The sequence below is a fragment of the Eptesicus fuscus genome, chromosome 5 (assembly GCF_027574615.1).
Source record: "Eptesicus fuscus isolate TK198812 chromosome 5, DD_ASM_mEF_20220401, whole genome shotgun sequence".
Lineage (NCBI taxonomy): Eukaryota > Metazoa > Chordata > Mammalia > Chiroptera > Vespertilionidae > Eptesicus > Eptesicus fuscus.
In genome coordinates this window covers 99,519,110-99,542,958 of record NC_072477.1, presented here as the reverse complement: position 1 = coordinate 99,542,958, position 23,849 = coordinate 99,519,110, and the positions used below count along the sequence as shown (strand labels likewise).

Here is a 23,849-nt window from a genome sequence, read left to right as displayed (position 1 = left end):
ATCGCCCAAGCAAAGGAGGAGAAAACTAGCCCTTGCTGTAGCTCCTGCTGGGGGACACACAGTACACAAGGGTACACCAAGAGTGTCCACCTCAAGTAACTGGGAGGCTGACCCGTTGAACCAATAGGACACCTAGTACACAAAACTACCCTACCAACTTAGGGAAGCAGAGAATATGAGAAGGCAAGGAAACAGATCACAAACCAAAGAAATGGAGGAGAACAAGCGACTGGACATAGAGTTCAAAACCACAGTTATAAGATTTTTCAAGAATTTCATGGAAAAGGCCGATAAATTCAATGAGGACCAACTAGAAATTAAACATACACTGACTGAGATAAAAAATATTATACAGAGACCCAAAAGCAGACTAGAGGATTGCAAGAATCAACTCAAAGATTTGGAATACAAAGAGGCCAAGGACACTTCTCCAGAGAAGCATGAAGAGAAGAGAATTCAGAAAGTTGAAGATAGTGTAAGAAGCCTCTGGGACAACTTCAAGCAAACCAACATCAGAATTATGGGGGTACCAGAAGAAGAGAGAGAGCAAGATGCTGAAAACCTATTTGAAGAAATAATGAACGAAAACTTCCCCCACCTGATGAAAGAAATAGACTTACAAGTCCAGGAAGCGCACAGAACCCCAAACAAAAGGAATCCAAAGAGGACCACACCAAAACACATCATAATTAAAATGCCAAGAGCAAAAGACAAAGAGAGAATCTTACAAGCAGCAAGAGAAAAACAGTTAGTTACCTACAAGGGAGCTCCCTACGATTATCAGCTAATTTCTCAACAGAAACCATGCAGGCCAGACGGGAGTGGCAAGAAATATTCAAAGTGATGAATAGCAGGAACCTACAACCAAGACTACTCTACCCAGCAAAGTTATCATTCAGAATTGAAGGGCAGATAAAGAGCTTCACAGATAAGAAAAAGCTAAAGGAGTTCATCACCACCAAACCAGCATTATATGAAATGCTAAAAGGTATTCTTTAAAAAGAGGAAAAAGAAGAAGAAAGATAAAAATTATGAACAACAAATACATATTTATCAACAAGTGAATCTAAAAGTCAAGTGAATTAAAAATCTGAGGAACAGAATAAACTGGTGAACTTAAAAGAATCAGGCATAGAATGGGAGTGGATTGATAATTCTCAGGGGGAAAGGGGTGTCTGTGTGGGGAGTATGGGAAGAGACTGGACAAAAATCATACACCTATGGATAAGGACAGCGGGGGGGGGAGAGGTAAGGGCAGAGGAGGGGTAGGAACTGGGTGGTGGGGAGATATGTTGGGAAAAAGGAGAAACAATTGTAATCTGAACAATAAAGATTCATTAAAAAAAAAAAGTAATGAGAAAAAAGATCAAGGACTGAATCCTGGGACACGTGAATATGTAAAAGGTAGGGGATGAGGAGAAACAAGTAAAATGGACTGAGATGAATGAACTAGACAAGCAGGGGGGAAAAGCAGATAAGTGTACCCCCCACTCTCCCCAAAACAAAAAAACCTGAAAGCCAAATGAAGAAAGTATTTTGGAAGAGAGAGCTTTCTAGGGGGTCAAATATTGCTAATAGATTATGTAAAATGAATGAGGTCTAAGAAATTACGTCTAGAGTTATTAAAGTGAAAACCAGTGGTGGAGGGTGGAGGGTGGAGGGATTGAGCAAAAAAGAAAAAAAAAAAGAGGAAAATCTCATGTGGTGATTTCGGGGGGAGAGGGGCGGTGTGGAGAGGTGGGGGAGGGTATAGGGAGGATAAATGGTGATGGAAGGAAACTTGACTTAGGGTGGTGAACACACAATACAGTGTACAGATGATGTGTTGTGAAATTGTGCACCTGAAACCTGTATAATTTTGTTAACCAGTGTCACCCCACAATAAATTCAATAAAAGGAAAAAAAGAAAAAGAAAACCAATGGTAACCTTGAGAAAAACAATTTTGGAAAAGATGTGGGACTGAAAATTACCAGATTGTATTCAAGAGTGCATGGAATGGAAATTAGAATCAGTGAGTATAGATAGTTCTTTTCAGGACTTCGTAGCTAAATGGCATAATCATGGATGACCTAATTTTCTTGTTTAACTATAGTTTTCAATCCTTTCATATGATCATGAAGTATTTTTGTAATACTTAAAAGTTTTAAAATAACATACATGTGGTATTAAATGCCAGACCAGGCATTAAGTAACAAATTCACAAAATTATACAACTAAGAGACCCCATAAAATTTTTCTAGATATATAATATTATGTATAATCTGGTTATCATTTTTCTCTTGCTTACAAAGACCACAGAAGGATTTCTTGCCTGATGAAAATTATCACTTAAACAAGGGAGGTATGAGAAAGGATAGCAATAGTTCTTTTAGATTTTGGACATCTTAAGTTTGCAAAATGTTTTACACTACTCTAGAATATTTTACACTAATACTCAAATATACAAAGTAATTAGTCATATTAAAATTGTGTAACAGAAATCAAGGGGGGAACAGGCAGATAATATTCTTACTTTATAAACTGAATTTTTGTAAATTGTATATTATGAAGTCACTGTTGAAAACTTTCGTGTGGTGCATACTAAAATATATTCTCTTCTAAAAGGAAGGTTGAAGGCATGCATGCAGGGTACCTTTAAAAAGAAGATTCACTTACATTATTAACACCTTAGTTTATAGTGCAAAGGTTAGCAAATGACTGCCTGCAAGCCAAATCCTGACCAGTGCCTGTTTTTGTAAATAAAGTTTTATTGGAACACAGCCATGCCCATTCATTTACCTAGTGCCTATGACAGATTTTCAGAGACCTGATGGTCCACAAAGCCTAAAATATTGATTATCTGGCCCTTTACAGAAAAGGTCTGTCAACCTCTGATATAGCAGATTGATCCCTTGATGTGTTTTAATAGGTTTTATTCAATATACTAAAATTTTTATAGAAGATATGGAACATACTTTCTTGTGAAATCCCTTGGATTTCAGATTAATTTTAAGGCCTGATACTTGAAGCAGTCTCTCATATTAGGAACAAAATACAAAAATCTAATAACTAGCGATTTTGATGGTAACAAAGTAGAGTGCCAATGTAGCATATAACTTCCTTTTATAACTGGGCAGTTAGTAAAAGTATTCTAACAAAATTTGATTAAGACATGACATCAAACCCAATGCTTTAAATACACTTCAATTGTGAAACAATCAGTATATTGTAGACCAGACCTAACCTCATTTTTTCCAGTAGCTGCACACTATTATTTTGGGGTATAACTATTTCCTTATTGATAGGTATTTAGACTACCTCCAACTTATTGGTATGTAATACTATAAGAAATGTCCTTAAATATATATGTATATATGTAACATATTTATAAAATATCCTTAATACATATGTGTGTTATATATCCTTAACATCTGTCATATATATATCCTATCTAATAAAAGGGTAATATGCAAATTAACTGTCACTCAACTACAAAGATGGTGGCGCCCATATTGGCCGAGGTGGGACTCTGGCATCATAGCCCCAGCAATGAGGACAGCTCCCTGAGCCGGGCTGCGGAGGGAGGGAGGGCCTCTGGGCAGTGGGCACATGCCAGGGGTGGGAGTGGCTGGAGCACGCCCTCAACCCCATGGACAGGGCTTGGCAGCGAGTGAGCAGCTGAGAGCTACCAGCGGTGGTGGGTGTGGTGGCCCGGCTGCCAGGAGGCCAGCTTTCAGCTGCTTGGGCCTGCACTGAGGCGACTGGTGGTGCAGGCAACTGTGGGGGCGCGCCCAAGGCTGGGGCACTGGGAGACCTGGGACTGCAGCCCAGGAGGTGAGATGCTGGAGGACCTGGCCACCGCTGCTCCTGCACTGAAGCCGCCTCCTACGAGATGTATCCTAGCCTAGGTGTGCGGGAAGTGGGTTCAGGGAACCTCTCCCTTTGTGGCGCCCAGGTCATGACTGGCCTCCAAACCATGGGCGGCCATTAGCCCAGGCCGGCCAGTGCCCCAGAGGAGACCCCTGTCAGGATAGGGGGGTATGGCCAGCCTTCAAACCGCCAGTGACCCTAGCCCAGGCTGGCCAGCGCCCCAGAGGAGACCCCTGCCAGGATTGGGGGCATGACTGGCCTTCAAACTGTGGTGGACCCTAGTCCAAGGAGGCCTCCTGGCCGAGGACGCCTGAATCTGTTCTTGACCTAGGGCCGGGCTCTCCCCGCAAGGGACTCAGAAGCTGCCAGAGTCTAATTGCCAGTCTCTGGGAGGTGGGAGTGTGTCCACCATCCACCAAAAAGTAGGACCATTTAACTGTTCAGTCTCAGTGCAGACACAGGTCTGAGGCTGACGGGGTGGAGGCCAGACCAAAACAAAACAGCAGAAACACCCTGCCCACCTGGGCGGGTACTGCTGTAGTCCACGTGGCCTGGGCAGTGTAGAAAGCGCTACCTTCTCCCAGGTCCTGTGCTGGCACCGCCACCTCGCTCACCCTCAAGCCCCCCTGAGTCCTGACAGCAAAGTGTGTGGGGCATTCTGCAGGAGTTATGCCGTTCTGGGTGCTTTTGCCCAAAGACACACTTTGGGATGAATTCAGAGCCACATCTCACTTCCCATGAGACCGGAAGAAACATGTAAAAGGATTTCGACAAAAGCTTTCCACATCTCCGTTTATTCTTTTGAATCCATAAAACGACCTTAAAAAAAAGCATTCGGCCACCTAAGAGAGAATGCACTTTCTGGCCAGAGCACGCAGGATTCTTTTGCCCAACAGGTTAAAGGGAGCAGAGCTGGCACAGTGGAAATGGCCCTGGTGCCCTATGAGGAGACCGGGGGAATGGGGTTGCAGAAATTCCACAAGCCTCTTGCCACCTTTTCCTTTGCAAACCACACCATCTAGATCCACCAGGACTGGAGGCAACTGGGAGTCACAGCCGTGATTTGGGACTCGGTAAGCAAATCTTGGGGGGCCTCTGAAAACATCTGCAATTGATTATAAGATTGGTCTTTATTTAAAAAGAAATAAAAGAACAGCTTTGTTGAGATCTAATTCATATACTGTACATGTCACCTAAAGTGTACAATGAACTGCTTTTTTAAAGTACATTCAGAGTGGTACAGCCATCACCATGCTCAATTTTTAAATATCTTCACGACCCCATCCCCTCCATAAAACCCTTCTACCCACTAGAATCACTTTCCTGATCATCTTCCCCAAAATAGATTGCATTTTAAGGGTGGGTAAAGGAAAGTTGAGGGAAGTTAAAATACTGCACAAAGGATATTGTAAAATGACAAAGCCCAAAGTGAAGATCATGTGTTTTCTGTTTTATTTTTGTTTTTTTACTTCAGAGAGAAAGGGAGAGGGAGAGAGAGATAGAAACATCAATGATAAGAATCACTGATCAGCTGCCTCCCACAGGCCCCCTACTGGGGATTGAGCCCGCAACCCAAGCATGTGCCCTGACCAGAATCAAACCTGGGACCCTTCAGTCCACAGGCCGATGCTCTCTCCATTAAGCCAAACCGGCCAGGGCCATGTGTTTTCTTTAAGTTCTGTGTAGTTGTAATGGTCCCCAAATCTATACTAATAAAAGGGTAATATGCTAATTAGAGTGGTTGTTTTCCGGACATCCTTCCAGACAAAGCCGCAGCGGCTGCAAGGGCCGAGGCTCAGGAAGCCATGGGCAACTGCCAAGGGCTGAGGCTCAGGCCAGCAGTCGCAGCAGCAGCAGGATAATGGGGGCAGTGCCCCCAGAGGGAGGCCAGACTGAGGGCCAAGGCACAGGCAGTTTGGGGTGATCAGGCTGATAGGGGAGGGCAGTTGGGGGCTATCGGGCCAGCAGGGGAGGGTAGTTGGGGGTGATCAGGCCTGCAGGGGAAGGCAAGATAGGGGCGATCAGGCTGGCAGAGGGGCAAGGTAGGGGCGATCAGGCTGGCAGGGATAAAGATAGGGGCGATCAGGCTGGCAGGCAGAGGGGTTAGGGGCGATCAGGCAGGCAGGCATTGGGGTTAGGGGCAATCAGGCAGGCAGGCAGGCAGGCAGGCAGGCGAGTGGTTAGGAGCCAGTGGTTCCGGATTGTGAGAGGGATGTCCAACTGCCAGAAGTTGGACACCCCCTGAGGGGTCCCAGATTGGAGAGGATGCAGACTGGGCTGAGGGGCACCCTCCCCCCCCCAGTGCACAAATTTCATACACTGGGCCTCTAGTAATACATATAATGACCTATTGTATGTTTTATATACATAATAATATATAATAAGTGTTCTTAGAATATATGTGTGTCATGCTTTTCTGTGGGATCTAGTTCTGGAAGTGAAGCTATTGGGATAAAGAAATGATACATTTGAAAGGCCTCTAAATAACCCTTCAAAAGAGATAGCTCAGTTGGTTAGAGTATTGTCCTGATACACCAAGGTTGTGGGTTTGATTGCCAGTCAGGGTACATACAAGAATTAATCAATGAATGCATAAATAAGTGGAACAAAAAAAATTGATGTTTCTCTTTCTGTCTGTCTGTCTGTCTCTCCTTTTCCCTCTCTCTCTAAAAAAAGTACCAGTTTCATCTACCAACAGTATATGAGAATGCCTTTTCCTCCTGTTTGCCAACTGTTTGTTATTTTTTTAAAATAAAATATTTATTATTATGACTTCAAAAAATTGTATTTCTTTGTTTGTTAATTTGCATTTTTCTGAATACCAGGCAAGGTTGGATATCCTTATTACCATTATAAAATCTGTTAATAATGAATATTAGCTCAAATTAGAATTTGTTTTATAGGAAAATAACAATATTACTATAGGCTTACCTATTAGAATCTTCATTCCCCATAGTAGGAAATTGCTGATTGCTGATTATCAGTTTGTGCACTCTTTGTTGAATTAATCCATTGCTGTCATCAGCAACACCATTATATACAGTTTCTGTTACTTCTGTTTTACTACTGTTGTGCTTCTTTTTTTCTCCTTCAACCTTTGATGAAAGTTAGTTATTAAGGATAATTATCACTCCATTCATTAAAAAGACTTTTTGTGTTTTCATTAATTTTATTATTTAGCTCTTAGTTGGTCATTACTTTAATCAATAAAATATTTTGTGTTTAATTTTATCATTACAGATCATTGAATTGTTGTAAATTCTGCTTCATTTCTGTTATAGTAAGGAAGCAGAATTTTTCCAAGATTTCAAGAAGGGCTTTCTTAATTTTATGCTCTTATTCACACACATACTTTGTTACTAACATTCCCCCTAACGACTGCACCTCCCCCCATTTGTCTAGCAAAAAATGGAGAAATAAAAAGACAAAGACACAAAATTTGTTCTCTTCTGTCTTTCCCACCTGAGTTTTGCATTACACAGCCAGACTGAGGACGTGATAAATAGGAAGCTTGTGCTTCAGTAACAAATAGGAAGCTTCCCTCTTTCTGCACCAAGCTATTCTTTCCCCCATTGCCTATTACAATTCTTTTTTCTTTAATCATAGGAGCAGAGTGAAACTGATGTATTGTTAGTTAATGCAATATTCTGAAAATCAGTAATGCTCCCCAATTTTCACATTCGATAACCATAAAATTTTATAGCTAGACAGTATGGAAGTAATTATGTACTTTAGCCCCATATTTACTGATAATGGCAATAAAACCAAGGTTAAATGATCTGTCCAAAGCTTGCCAGGGGTGGGGAAGCTGGAGCAGGGCCTGCTCACCACCCAACTGAGGGCAGGGACATGGGGAAAACCAGCTGTGGTGAGGGGGAGGGCAGGCTTCTGATATCTGGACCAAGGAGGGGTCCTATAGAGGACCCTCTGTGAGAACCACACCAATGAGAGCACAGAGGCCTTGTTATTCATACACTGGGATGTTCAAGGATGTTCTGGCATGAGCCTAAATGGGATGTTCAAGGACTCTGAACCAGAGAATCGTAATCAGGCCAAGATACCATGAGCAAAGACATATAGTACACTGTGCCTTCTGTAATCCAAATGATTGATGTCACTGTTGGCAACTAGTCTTCTTTGCCTCTGGAATATATACAGGTTACTCACCAGAGATAGGCTAGAGAGCAGAGAGAGAAAGCAACTGGGCAGAGCAGAGGCTAGAGAGCTCAGAGAAGGGAAACAGCAGGCACAGAGAATGTAACTCCTATGAGCGCAGGAGAGAGGAGAGCTCAGATGGAGCTGAGAGCTGATACTGCAATGATGTAAGGCTAAGAGCTCACCGAGAGCTCAGATATAGCTGCCATGTTAACCAGCCAGTGTGCTGGACAGGAGAGACAGGAGAAGCTGCTGAGGAAGAGAGCTTAGGTGCTGCTATGATGTGAGGCGTTAAGTCTAAGGGGCAGCGTGCGGCTGCTCGGATAATAGCTGTGGGTACAGACTAATGCTGCTTTATGAGAAAGATCTATCTATTCACCAGCCGGTGTCCAGCTGCCTGTCTGTATATGAGACTTTGCTGTAAAGGACTATTTTGTCTGATGGCTATGTGGCCACTGGCTTCTGCAATAAAGACTCATTCTTATATACCCACAACCTCTCCTGGCTTCTCCATCTGCCCCGCTGCCGAGAATTGACTTGTGTCTTTGATACCCGCTTTTTCTTAGTCTTATATATTTCTTTTTTTCTGAAACATAGATATCAACAATGGCATCTGAATTTTTATGTACAGTCCTTCAATTAAATTTTCCTCACCAAAAACTATTAAAAACAAACAAAAAAAATAGTGTCTAGTTGCAGGATACAAAACCAATGTACAAAAAGTCCATGGCTTTTTTATATACTAACAATGGAACTTCAGGAAAAAAAAATGGAAAAAACACACAATTATTTTTGCAATTGCAAACAAAGGATAAAATCCCTAGGAATAAACTTAATAAAAGATGTGAAGGACCTATATACTAAAAACTACAAAGCATTATTAAAAGAGACAGAAAAAGACACAACGAAATAGAAAGATATTCCATGTTCATAGATTGGAAGAATCAACATGTAGGCTGGCAGGGGGGCAAGGTAGGGGCGATTAGGCTGGCAGGCAGAAGGGTTAGGATTACATTTATACACCAATAGTGAATACCCAAAGCAATCCTAAAAAAAAAAAGAAAGCCAAAGTTATCACACTCCCTAACTTCAAATTATACTACAGAGCTATGATAATCAAAACAGCAGGTATTGGCAGAAAAACAAATACACAGACAAATGAAACAGAATTGAGAGCCCAGAAATAAAACCACATATATATGGGCAAATAATTTTTTCTTTATTGATTAAGGCATTACATATGTGTCTTTATCCCCCCATTGCCCTCCCGCACTACAGTCCTCACCCCCCTAGTGTCTGTGTCCATTGATTATGCTTATATGCATGCATACAAGTCCTTTGGTTGACTCCTCCTACTTTGTTCTTCTTTCTCAGGATTGCTGCAGCTATTCGGGGTCTATTTTTATTCCAGATGAATTTTTGGAGAGTTCATTCTAGGTCTGTGAAATATGCCCTTGGTATTTTAATGGGGAGTGCATTGAATCTATAGATTGCTTTGGGTAGTATGGATAATTTAATGATGTTGATTCTACCAATCCATGAATATGGTATGTCCTTCCATTTGTTTATGTCTTCCTCTACCTCTTTTTTCAGTGTCCTATAGTTTTCCAAGTACAGGTCTTTTACCTCCTTAGTTAAGTTTATTCCTAGGTATCTTAAATTTTTTTTTTTTTTGGTGCAATGGTAAATGGGATTGTTTTTTTAATCTCTCTTTCTGTAAGTTCACTATTGGTGTATAAAGATGCTATAGATTTCTAGGCGTTAATTTTGTATCCTGCTACATTGCCGAATTCATTTATTAAGTCTAATAATTTTTTTGGTGGGGTCTTTAGGGTTTTCTATATACAGTATCATGTCATCTCTGAATAATGACAGTTTTACTTATTTTTTTCCAATTTGGATACCTTTTATTTCTTCTTCTTGTCTGATTGCTATGGCTAGCATTTCCAATACTATGTCGAGCAGGAGTGGTAAAAGTGGGCATCCCTGTCTTGTTCCTGTTCTTAGGTGAAATAGTTTTAGTTTTTGCCCATTGAGTATGATGTTGGCTGTAGGTTTGTCATATAAGGCTTTTATTATGTTGAGATAGGATCCCTCTTTTCCCACTTTGCTGAGGATTTTTATCAAAAAAGGGTGTTGGATTTTGTCAAATGCTTTTCCTGCATCAATTGATCTATGTGATTTTTATCTCTCAATTTGTTTATGTGATGTATCACGTTCATTGATTTGCAGATATTGTACCATCCTTGCATCTCTGGGATAAATCCTACTTGGTCATAGTGTATGATCTTTCTGATGTAATGCTGGATCCGATTTGCCAGAATTTTGTTGAGGATTTTGGCATCTATGTTCATGAGGGATATTGGCCTGTAATTCTCTTTCATTGTGTTATCTTTATCTGGTTTTGGTGTTAGGGTAATGCTGACTTCATAGAATGAGCTTGGAAGTGTTCCTTCCTCTTGAATTTTTTGCAATAGTCTGAGGAGGATAGGCTTTAGTTCTTCTTTGAATGTTTGGTAAAACCCTGTGAAGCTGTCTGGCCCTGGGCTTTTGTTTGCTGAAAGCTTTTTGATGACTGCTTTAGTTTCCTGCTCAGCTGCAGGACTGTGAAGGCCTTATTGTCCGTTCAGCCACCAAGGTGACCGCAGATGTCATCAATGCAGCAGAGAAGCTCCAGGTGGCGGGCAGGGCCAGCACCAGTGTGGACAACATGGATCTGGAAGCTGCCATGAGGAAGGGCATCCTGGTCATGAACACTCCCAATGGGAACAGTCTTAGTGCTGCAGAGCTCACCTGTGGGATGATCATGTGTCTGGCCAGGCAGATTCCCCAGGCAACGGCTTCGATGAAGGATGGCAAATGGGACCGAAAGAAGTTCATGGGAACTGAGTTGAATGGAAAGACCCTGGGAATTCTTGGCCTGGGGAGGATTGGGAGAGAGGTGGCCGACCAGATGAAGTCCTTCGGGATGAAAACTGTAGGGTATGACCCCATCATCTCACCAGAGATCTCAGCCTCCTTCGGCGTTCAGCAGCTGCCCCTGGAGGAGATCTGGCCCCTCTGTGACTTCATCACTATGCACACCCCTCTCCTGCCCTCCACGACAGGCCTGCTAAACGACAGCACCTTCGCCCTGTGCAAGAAGGGCATGCGCGTGGTGAACTGTGCCCGGGAGAAATCGTGGACGAGGGCACCCTGCTCCGGGCCCTGCAGTCGGGGTAGTATGCGGGCGCAGTGCTGTACGCATTCATGGAGGAGCCGCCTCGGGACCATCCCTTGGTGGACCACGAGAATGTCATCAGCTGCCCCCGCCAGCACCAAAGAGGCCTAAAGCCGCTGTGGGGAGGAGATCGCTGTCCAGTTTGTGGACATGGTGAAGGGGAGAGCCCTCGCAGGGTCATGAATGCCCAGGCCCTTACCAGTGCCTTCTCTCTGCAAACCAAACCTTGGATCGGTCTGGCAGAAGCTCTGGGGACTCTGATGCGAGCCTGGGCAGGGTCCCCCCAAGGGACCATCCAGGTGGTAACGCAGGGCTTATCCCTGAGGAATGCCGGGAACTGCCTGAGCCCCGCAGTCATTATTGGCCTCCTCAAAGATTCTTCTAATCATGTGGATGTGAACTTTGTGAATGCCAAGCTGCTGGTGAAGGAGGCCGGCCTCAATGTAACCACCTCCCATAACTCCACTCTGCCAGGAGAGCAAGGATGCGGGGAAGGCTTCCTGAGCATGGCCCTGGCAAGTGCCCCCTACCAGGCTGTGGGCTTTGTCCAGGGCACCACACCTGTGCTGCAGGCACTTCAGACCAGGAGTGCATCTCCGCAGGGGTCTGCCCCTGCTCCTGTTCTGTGCTCAGCCCTCCAAACCTGACATGCTGCCTACCATGATTGGGCTCCTGGCAGAGGCAGGCATGCAGCTGCTGTCCTACCAGACCTTGGTGGTGTCCAATGGGGAGACCTGGCATGTCATGGGCATCTCCTCCCTTCTGCCCAGCCTGGACACCTGGAAACAGCATGTGACCGAGGCCTTTCAGTTTCATTTCTGACCTTGGGGCTCACCAGGACCAGCCTTGGGGGCTTTGTGATCAACATTGAGAGGTCACATTCCCGGGGCTGACACCACTTATGTAGTCTGACCCCTGTAATAACCATTTAATAAACATCCCACTGCCCCCCCCCCAAAAAAAAAAAAGAAGAACCAAATCTGGGTCAACTGTGAGGAGCCAATGGCTGCCTAGGAGGAGGAGCTTTTGACGCTGACTGGCATAGAAACTGACCAATCAGAACCAAATCTGGATCAACTGTGAGGAGCCAATGGCTGCCTAGGAGGCAGAGCTTTTGATGCTGACTGGCATAGAAACTGACCAATCAGAACCAAATTGGCTGGCAGAGGAGGGCAGTTGGGGGTGAGATCAGGCCTTCAGGGGAGGGCCATTGGGGGCAAGATCAGGCCAGCAGAGGAGGGCAGTTGGGGGCGAGATCAGGCAGGCAGGCAGATAGGTTAGCGGCAATCAGGCAGGCAGGCAGGTAAGCGGTTAGGAGCCAGCGGTCCCAGATTGTGAGAGGGATGTCTGATTGGAGAGGATGCAGGCTGGGCTGAAGGAACCCCCACCTCTGTTAATGAATTTTGTGCACTGGGCCACTAGTTTGATTGTTTTAAATTGAACACCAATATAAAGTATTGCAAATTTCATCATGTTTCTTTTTTTTCTTGGGGTTCATTGAGTTACAGGGATCTTGTGAATGTATAAATTTCATCAAATATGGATTTTTTTGTTATTATTCTTTAAATACTTTCTGCATCCATCCTTCCACCTTCTACTCCTCTCCTCTGGGACTCTAATCACAGATATATTAGGTTGCTTTATATTGCCTCATAGCTCACTGAACTGTGCTCATTATTATATTCAATATTTCTTCCCTTTGTGCTTTTTTTGAATATGTTTTATTGTTTTGTCTTCAAATTCACTAATCTTTTATTTTGTGGTATCTAATCTGCTGCTAAACCCATCCAGTGTAATTTCCATATTTAAAAGTTCAATATGGATTATATACTGTACCTATTTCTTTGTCATGCTTCTTTAACATATGGAATATATATATTATTTATTTATTTTTAAATATGTTTTATTGATTTTTTTACAGAGAGGAAGGAAGAGGGATAGAGAGCTAGAAACATCGATGAGAGAGAAACATCAATCAGCTGCCTCCTGCACACCCCCCACCGGGGACGTGCCCGCAACCAAGGTACATGCCCTTGACCGGAATCGAACCTGGTACCCTTCAGTCCGCAGGCTGACGCTCCATCCACTGAGCCAAACCGGTTTCGGCTAGAATATATTTATAATAACTTTTAAAAATCCTCATCTAAGGATATGCTTTTTTAAAATATATATATTTTATTGATTTTTTGCAAAGAGAAAGAGAGAGGGATAGAGAGCTAGAAACATCGATGAGAGAGAAACATCGATCAGCTGCCTCCTGCACACCCCCTACTGGGGATGTGCCTGCAACCAAGGTACATGCCCTTGACTGGAATCGAACCTGGGACCTTTCAGTCCGCAGGCCGACGCTCTATCCACTGAGCCAAACCGGTTTTGGCAGGATATGTTTTTTTTTTTTTTAATTTTTAAAATTGATTTTAGAGAAGAAGGGAGAGAAAGAGAGAAATATTGATTGGTAGCCTCCCATACATGCCCCAAGTGGGGATCAAACCCTCAACCTAGGTATGTGCCCTGACCGGGAACTGAACCACAACCTTTTGGTGTATGGGACAACACTCCAACTGAGCCACCCAGTCAGGGCTATAATAACTTTTTTTTTTTAAATATGTATTTTATTGATTTTTTATAGAGAGGAAGGGAGAGAGATAGAGAGTCAGAAACATTGATGTGAGAGAAACATCGATCAGCCGCCTCCTGCACAGATGTGCCGCAACCAAGGCACATGCCCCCGACCGGAATCGAACCTGGGACCCTTCAGTCCGCAGGCCGACGCTCCATCCACTGAGCCAAACCGGTTTCAGCTAGAATAACTTTTAATAACTTCGCCTACCAATTCTATTCCATCATATGTTCCATATGTAGGTCTGTTTCTATTGATTTATTTTTCTTACTCTGGGTTGTATTTTCCTGTTTCTTTTTATGCTGTAAACTTTTTTGTGTGTGTGGTTAATCTTTACCCAAATATTTTTTTTATTGCTTTTTAGAGAGAGTGGAAGGGAGGGAGGAATGAGGAGAGCAGGAAAAGGAGAGAGAGAGAGAGAGAGAGAGAAGAGAAACATCAATGTGAGAGACACATTGATTGGTTGCCTTCCATATGCACCTCCATAGAGGCTGGGATCAAACATGCAACCCAGGAATGTGCCCTTGACTGGAAATTAAACCTGTGACATTTTGGTATGAGGGCAGACACACCCTAACAACTGAACCACACTGGCCAGGGCTATGCTGTAATTTTTAGTTGATTTTTTTTTTTTGAGAGAGATATTTGTTGTTCTACTTATTCATGCATTCATTGGTTGATTCTTGTGTATGTCCTGACAAGGAATCAAACCCACAACCTTGGCATATCTGGATGACACGCTAACTAACTAAGCTACCCGGAGAGGGCTATGCTGTAATTTTTAGATGCCAGATTTTGCAGATTTTCCATTGTTATAAGCTGGATTTTTCCCTTTAAAAATCTTTAAGATAGTAGATAGATAGATAGATAGATAGATAGATAGATAGATAGATAGATATAGATCAGTGATGGAGAACCTATGACACGTGTGTCAGCACTGACATGCGTAGCCATTTCTGATGACACGCGGCCGCATGCTGAGGATGAAACATTTGCTGCTCCTGAGAATGAAACATTTGTGACTAGAGTCTTGGAGTTAGTTTTTTCCTCAAAGTGACACACTACCCGAGTTATGCTCATTTTTTTTGGCAAAGTTTGACACACCAAGCTCAAAAGGTTGCCCATCACTGATATAGATAGATATATTGATTGATTTCAGAGAGGAGGGAAGAGAGAGAGAGAAACAGAAACATCAATGATGAGATTGAATCATTGATCGGCTGCCTCTGAATGCTCCACACTGGGGATTGAGCCCACATCCCAGGAGTGTGCCCAGACAGGGAATTGAACTGTGACTTCCTGGTTCATAGGTTGTGAAAAATGGACCTTGAAAGAACTGATTCCATTCTGTCCCCTTGCCCTCTACCTGAACCATAGGCACTCCATTTTTTTAAAAATATATTTTATTGATTTTTAACAGAGAGAAAGAGAGAGAGATAGAGAGTTAGAAACATTGATGAGAGAGAAACATCGATCAGCTGCCTCTTGCACACCCCCTACTGGGGATGTGCCCGCAACCAAGGTACATGCCCTTGACCGGAATCGAACCTGGGACCCTAGAGTCCACAGGCCGACGCTCTATCCACTGAGCCAAACCGGTTCCGGCAGCACTCCATTTTATTCCCATAAATTTTGTTAGAACTGCCTTTCAGGTACAGATGGTCCATTGACCTGTTAATTGCAGGATATAACTAAACCAAATAAGTAATTATGCTATTTCTAGCTTCTGTAAATATGCTTGCTTGAATAATGGGAAAATAAGGGTGGGGGGGATGGAAATATGAGCCTATGACAGAAATCTGGTGTATGTTCTTATAGGTCTATGGTCTGGTCACTGCTCCCTCTTAAATCACCTATCTGCAGGACCTGTTTGCTTAAACATTGTTACCATATTAGAAAGGCCATCCTATCTAATAAAAGAGTAATATGCAAATTGACCCTAACTCCGCTACACCCACAAGCCACTCCCACAAGCCACACCCATCAGCCAATCAGGAGCAGATATGCAAATAAACCCAACCAAGATGGCTACAGCCACAGAGAGCAAGGTTTCCCAGGCAATGAAGGAAGCCAAGCTTTCCGCCTGCCCTTGCAGGCCTAAGCCTCCACTCAAGCTACAAAGTTTCAATAATAGAAGGTAAATAAATCCAAACAGAAATGGCGGCAGCCACGGAACTGGAGAGAGCAGGCCAAGGTTGCCCCCAGCAACGGAGGAAGCCAAGCTTTCCACCTGCCCTGGCTGGCCTAGGCCTTCACTCCAGGCTACAAAGTTTCAATTATAGAAGGTGAATTAACCCCAACAGAAATGGCTGCCGGCCACGGAGCGAGCAGGAGGCTTGGCTCCGCTCCAGGCTACAAAGTTTCAATTGTAGAAGGTAAATAAATTCTAGATGCCAGGGCCTCTGCTTGGGTCGCCAGGGGGCGTGGCTGGCCTGCAAACCACCACAGGCCCCTTGCTCAGGCTGCCCCACGCCCCAAGGGAACCCCCATCCTGATCCGGAACACCCTTCAGGCAAACCAGCTGGCCCCCACCCATGCACCAGGCCTCTATCCTATCTAATCCTATCTAATAAAAGAGTAATATGCAGATTGACCATCACTCCAACACACAATATGGATGCCCCCATGTGGTCAAAGATCCTGCCCCCATGTGGACACAAGATGGCCACCACAAGATGGCCAGCAGGGGAGGGCAGTTGGGAGGCACTAGGCCTGCAAGGGAGGGCAGTTGGAGGCCATCAACCCTGCAGGGGAGGGCCGTTAGGGGTGACCAGGCCGGCAGAGGAGGGAAGTTGGGGGCAAACAGGCTGGCAGGGGAGCAGTTCGGCATCCATCAGGCTGGCAGCAGAGTGGTTAGGGGGTGATCAGGCTGGCAGGCAGAAGCAGGTTAGGGGCAATCAGGAAGGCAGGCAGGCGAGCAGTTTGGAGCCAGCAGTCCTGGATTGTGAGAGGGATGTCCCAGATTGGAGAGGGTACAGGCTGGGCTGAGGGACACCCACCCACTCTGTGCACGAATTTCATGCACCAGGCCTCTAGTAAACTATAATACTCCCAGACAGAGTTGTCAGGGCTGGAGCCTGGCTGAAGAAACCAAGTTCTCCTTGTCTCAGGACTCCTTGCTTTTTATTAACACAAATTGTCCTAAGGCAAGGTGGAGATATATACTTCAAAGGGTAGGCTTTCTTCTACAGTCAGAATGGGGAATAGCCTATGGCTGTTCAGGTGTTTGGCCAGTAGGAGGCAATAACATGTAGATTAAGATGCCCTGAGCTGTCTGGCAGCAAACAATCATCCTTTTCAGGTTTGGGGAAATGCCTTTAGCCATTCCCAACAGGTGATAACATATGTGACTCAGCCCTTGTTGAGTCCCCAAGTTCCATCAACCTTTTGATGAAACTTGCAATTATGACATGCTGGAATTGGCTTCTGGCAAGTCAGTTAACCACTGTTTATAGCAGTGATGGGCAACCTTTTGAGCTTGGTGTGTCAAACTTTGCCAGAAAAATGAGCATAACTCGGGTAGTGTGTCACTTTGAGGAAAAAACTAACTCCAAGACTCTAGTCGCAAATGTTTCATCCTCAGGAGTAGCAAATGTTTCATCCTCGGCATGCGGCCGCATGTCATCAGAAATGGCTACAAGTGTCAGTGCTGACACGTGTGTCATAGGTTCGCCATCACTGGTTTATAGTGACATTTTATATTATGTACTAACAAAGAAGCACTCCTTCCTTCAAGGTTTTTAAAAACTATTCTCTTCAGTTTGGGATTTTTTTCCTCCCAATTTTTTAATGAAGCCTATAGAACATTTGAAAAAAATTGAACAATGCCGAAACTGGTTTGGCTCAGTGGATAGAGCGTCGGCCTGTGGACTCAAGGGTCCTGGGTTCGATTCCGGTCAAGGGCATGTACCTTGGTCTTGGTTGCAGGCACATCCCCAGTAGGGGGTGTGCAAGAGGCAGCTGATCGATGTTTCTAACTCTCTATTCCTCTCTCCTCTCTGTAAAAAATCAATAAAATATATTTTTAAAAAATGTTAAAAAAAAGAAAAAAATTGAACAATGAAAATCCATAAGCCCTTCACCTAGATTCATAAATTATTAATGTTTTGCTACATATGCTTTATCTCTGTATACATATTTTTCAACCAATTAAAAGTAAGTTTCATAGTTAAATATTTATTTTGCACCTCCCAAGAAAAGCAATTCCCTTATATAATCCTAATAGCATTTTCTTACTTAAGAAATTTAATATTGCCCTAGCTGGTTTAGCTCAATGGAGCGTCGGCCTGTGTACTGAAGGGTCCTGGGTTCAATTCCAGTCATGGGCACATGCATGGGTTGCAGGCTTAGTCCCTGGTACTGGTCCTGCAGGAGACAGCTGATCAATGATTCTTTCTCGTCATTGATGTTTCTATCTCTCTCTTTCTCTCCCTTCCTCTCTGAAATCAATAAAATATATATTTTTAAAAAGAAATTTAATACTGATGCAATGGTATTAGCTAATATATAGATCATATTAAAATTTCTCTGATTATCCTTTTATTTTTCTAGAATCACAATCCACTCAAGAGTCACTCTTATCTGAAACGTTACTGTATTTTATAATGTTGGCAGTTCCAAAGAGCTCAGGGCTGCTATCTTGCTTAAGATTTTTAAAAATTGTGATAGTGTTAGTAAATTTAAAGACAATTTAGGAAAGAGAAACTCCTCATTATTTTGGAATTATATTTATCCTGACACTTTGAAATCTCTGCTAAATTTTGAATATGAATAAATACCATTTAAAAAACTAAAAATTGCTCCATAATTCAAGTGTGCTATTACAGAACTTATAAGTGGAAAATATAAAATACTTCATTTCTCCAGTGAAGAAAAAAAGCAATTGAGACATTTTAGGCTCTGTTTTGTTTTGTCATTTTTGTTTTATAGTCATAGGATTCCTTAAGAATTTGGCCCAACTTTTTCACAAACACTAACCTGGTGTGATCATTATAGAAGGTGAACTCTTTCATCCAGGACCCCTTGGGGGATGTCCGCGTGCCGGCAGGCAGACATCCGTCTTGCAATCCGGGGTTCTTGCAGTCCAGGACCCCTCGCTCCTTACCGTCGGCCTGCAGTGGAGGCGGGAGAGGCCACCTCTGCTGCACTTGCCAGCCATGAGCCCTGCTTCCTGTGGGAGCGCACTGACCACCAGGGCGAAGCTCCTGCATTGAGCGTCTGCCTGCTGGTGGTCAGTGCGCATCATAGCGACTGGTCATTCCGCCATTCAGTCAATTTACATATTACACTTTTATTATATAGGATTCTTGTGTATGGTGTAAGTTGGTGGTCTAGTTTCATTTTTTTTCATGTACCTGTCCAATATTCTCAACACCATTTATTGAAGGGACAGTTTTTACTCCATTGTATGTTCTTGCCTCCTTTGTGAAATATTAATTGAGCATAATGGCTTGGGTCAATTTCTAGGATCTCTGTTCTGTTTCATTGATCTATATGCCTGTTCTTGTGCTAGTACCAGGCTATTTTGATTAAAGTAACTTTGTAGTATAACTTGATATCTAGTATTGTGATCCCTCCCATCTTGTTCTTCTTTCTCAAGATTGCTGTGGCTATTCAGGGTCTTTTTTGGTTCCGTATAAATTTTTGGAGAGTTTGTTCTAGATTTGTGAAATATGCCATTGGTATTTTAATAGGGATTGTATTGAATTGATAGATTGCTTTAGGTAGTATGGACATTTTAATAACGTTCATTCTACCAATCCAAAAACGTATATTCTTCCACTTGTTTATATCTTCCTCTATCTCTTTTTTCAATGTCCTGTAGTTTTCCGAGTACAAGTCTTTTACCTTCTTGGTTAAGTTTATTCCTAAATATTGTAATTTTTTTGTTGCAATGGTAAATGGAATTGTTTAGTTTCTCTTTCTGATAGTTCATTATTGGTGTGTAAAAATGCCATGCTTTTCTGGGTGTTGATTTTTTATCCTGCTACTTTCCTGAATTTATTTATTAAATCTAGTAGTTTTTTGGTGGAGTCTTTAGGGTATTTCTATGTACAATATCATGTCATCTGTGAATAATGACAGTTTTACTTCTTCCTTTCCAATTTGGATGCCTTTTATTTCTTCTTCTTGTCTGATTGCTGTGGCTAGCACTTTCAGTACTATGTTGAACAAGAATGATGATAGAGGGCATCCCTGTCTTTTTCTTATTCTTAGGGGAAATGGTTTTAGTCTTTACCCACTGAGTATGATATTTGCTGTCAGTTTGTCATATATGGCCTTTATTATGTTGAGATATAATCTCTTTATTCCCACTTTGCTGAGAGTGATGTATCATATTTATTGATTTGTGAATATTGTACCAGCCTTGGATTCCCATATTAAATCCCACTTGGTCATGGTGTATGATCTTTTTAATGTATTGCTGAATCTAATTTGCTAATATTTTGTTGAGGATTTTAACATCTATATTCATCAGGGGTATTGGCCTGTAATTCTCTCTCTTTGTAGTGTCTTTATCTGGTTTTAAAATTAGGATAATGCTGGCCTCATAAAAAGAGCTTGGAAGTGTTCCTTCCTCTTTGATTTTTTGGAATAGTTTGAAGAGTATAGGTGTTAGTTGTTCTTTGAATGTTTGGTAAAACTCCCCCTTTGAAGCCATCTGGATCCAGGCTTTTGTTTGCTGGGAGTTATTTTTTTTTTATTATTACTGCTTCTATTTCATCAGTTGTTATTGGCCTATTCAGGTTTTCTGATTCTTCCCGATGAAGTTTTGGGAGATAGTATTTTTCTAGAAATTTGTCCATTTCATCCACATTTTCCAACTTGTTGACATATGTATTTTCTTTGTATTTCTGTGGTGTCAGTGGTTACTTCTCCACCTTCATTTCTGATTTTATTTATTTGGGTCCTCTCTCTTTGTTTCTTGATGAGTCTTGCTAATGGTTCATCAATCTTATTTATCCTTTCAAAGAACCAGATCTTGATTTCATTGTTTTTTTTTGTTTTGTTTTGTTTTGTGTTTTTTTTTAGTCCCATGTCATTTATTTCTACTCTAGTCATCATATTTTTTTTCCTTCTACCTACTCTGGGCTCTTTTTAGTTCTTTAAGTTGTAGGGTTAGATAGTTTATTATTAATTTTTATTCTTTTTTGAGGTAGGTCTGTAGTGCTATGAACTTCCCTCTCAGGACTGCTTTTGCAGTGTCCTAGAGATTTGGGGTTGTTGTGTGTTCTTTCTCATTTTTTTTCCAGGATGTTTTATATGTCTTCTTTGATCTCTTTGATAACCCATTCATTGTTTAATTGCATGCTATTTAGCCTCCATGTGTTTGAATGTTTTTTGTTTGTGTGTGTGTGTGTGTGTGTGTGTGTGTGTGTTTATGGTAGTTGATTTCTAACTTTATGCCATTGTGATCTGAGAAAATGCTTAATATGATTTCAATCCTTTGAGTTTGTAGAGTCTTACCTTGTGTCCTTATATGTGGTCTATCTTTGAAAATGTCCCATGTACATTTTGTGAAGAATGTACATTCTCTAGCTTTGGTTTGAAATGTTCTGAAAATGTCAATTAATTGCAACTGATGTAGTGTGTAGTTTAGGATTGCTGTTTCATTGCTGATTTTTTGTCTAGAAGATCTATCCAGTGAAGTCAGAGGGGTTTTAAAGTCTCCTGCTGTGAGTGTATTGCTGTTGATCTCTCCCTTGATATCCTCCAGAAAATTTTTAAAAATATATTTGAATGCTCCTGTATTGGGTGCATATATATTTACCAGAGTTATATCCTTTTATTGTATTGATCCCTTTAGCATTATGAAGTGGCCTTCATTATCTCTTGCTATGGCCTTCACTTGGAAGTCTATTTTGTCAGATATGAGTATTACTATCCCATCTGGTTTTTTGTTGTTGTTGTTGTTGTTGTTCATTTCAATTTGCCTGGAAATTTTTTTTCCCCATCTCTTCAATTTCATTCTGTGTGAGTCATTTGTTCTGAGGTGGGTCTCTTGTAGATGGCATATATATAGATCATGTTTTCTTTCTTTTTTAAAAAAATATTCTTTTATTGACTTCAGAGAGGAAGGTAGAGGGAGTATCAATAATGAGAGAGTATCATTGACTAGCTGTCCTGCAACCCTGGGCATGTACCCTGACCAGGAATCAAACTATGACCTCCTGGTTCAACCAGTGAGCCACACTGGTTGGGCTGGGTCATTTTTTAATCGATTCAGCTAACTTGTATCTTTTGATTGGAGCATTTAAGCCACTTACATTTAAGGTTATTATTGTTAGGTACTTCCTTGTTGCCATTCTTATTCTTTATGCTTGTTCCCTCCTCTTTCTTTCTTTCTATTTCTTCTTACAGTAGTCCCTTTAGCATTCCTTGCAGTGCTTGTTTGGTGGTAAAAAACTCTTTTAGCCTTTTTTGTTTGTGAAGATCTTTATATCACCTTCAATTTTTAATGATAGCCTTGCTGGATAGAGTAGTTGAATTTATCCCTTAAGTATTATGAAGTGGCCTTCATTATCTCTTGTTATGGTCTTCAATTTGAAGTCCCTTGGTTTTCATTACCTTGTATACTTCATGGCATTCCCTTGTGGCCTGAAGTCTTTCTAATGAGCAGTCAACTGACAGTTAAATGGGAGTTCCTTGGTAGGTAACTTTCTGTCTTTCTCCTGCAGCCTTTAAGATTATTTATCTTAATGTTTGCCATTTTAATTAATATGTGCCTTGATGTGGGTCTTTTGGGATTCATCTTGATTGGGATTCTCTGTGTTTCCTGAACTTGAGTGACTTTTCCTTCACTAGGTTAAGAAAATTTTCTGCTATTATTTCTTCAAACAGGTTCTCTATTCCTTTATCAGATTCTTCTCCTTCTGGCACCCCTATAATGAGAATGTTGTTACATTTTATGTTGCCCCAAAGCTCCCTTAGATTCTCCTCCTGCTTTTTAATTTTTTTCCATTTGCTGCTGTGAGTGGGTATTTTTTTCTATCTAATCTTCTAATTTGCGGATTCAGTCCTCAGCCTTTTCTAGTCTACTTTGAATCCTTTTAGGGTGTTCTTTATTTTAGCTATGTCATTCCTAATTTCCAATTCATTCTTATTTATTGTTTCAAGCTCTCTGTTCATGTTGGTGTGGCTCTCATTAAGAACCTTTTAAGTTTCTTGCAGTTCTCACTGAATTATTTGAGCACCCTTATTACCATTACTCTGAATTCTTTATCTGACAAATAGTTTACCTCCATTTCATTTAGTTCCTTTTCTTGAGATTCCTCCTTTTCCTTCATTTGGGAATTGTTTTATTTTCTCCCCACTTTTGCTATCCCTTTGTTTTTGTTTCTTTGTATTAGATCAAACTGCTTTGCTTCCAAGATTTTGTTTTATGTAGTAGGTGCTTTGTGGGAATGAGTGGTGCAGTCTCTTTGATCTCCTGAGGTGGGTGTTCTAGGAGAGCCCCTTACTTGAGCTATTTCGATTATCCTATTGTAGTTAGGTTCATGCATGTTATTGTCCCATTTATGGATGGAGTCTCTTCTCAGGCTGGCTGACTATGTGGCTCACACCTGACCACATTGTGTGAACTGTTGTAGATATGCTGATTGAACAGAACAAAATACAACACAACCAAACATGAAACAGAAGAAAAAAACCCCAAAACATACACAAGACCCCTACAGCACCAACAAAAGCAACCACCAGAGAAGAATTAGGAAGAGAAAAGAGGGAAAGAATGATAGGAAAAAAAAAATGAAAAAACAAACAAACAAAAATAAACAAACAAAAAAGCACAAACAGAAAACAACATAGTCTGCTGGACTATGTAGATGCAGAGCTGAACTAAAGAAAATAAAGAATAAAGAATTAGGGGAATGGTGGAAGGAAAATGGTTTAAAATAAAGGGAGGAGAAAACAAATGAAAAGACAAGAAATAAATTTGGAAAAGCAAAATAGAGGAGAAAGTAGGTAGACCTAAAATAAGGGGGGAAAAAGATGAGAAACCAGGA

The 23,849-nt window shown here is 41.8% G+C and overlaps 1 pseudogene; it reads left to right on the top strand.

The window, feature by feature from the left end:
* Positions 1-10,809: 10,809 nt before the first annotated feature.
* On the top strand, positions 10,810-12,132 carry LOC129149182 (D-3-phosphoglycerate dehydrogenase-like; annotated as a pseudogene).
* Positions 12,133-23,849: the final 11,717 nt, after the last annotated feature.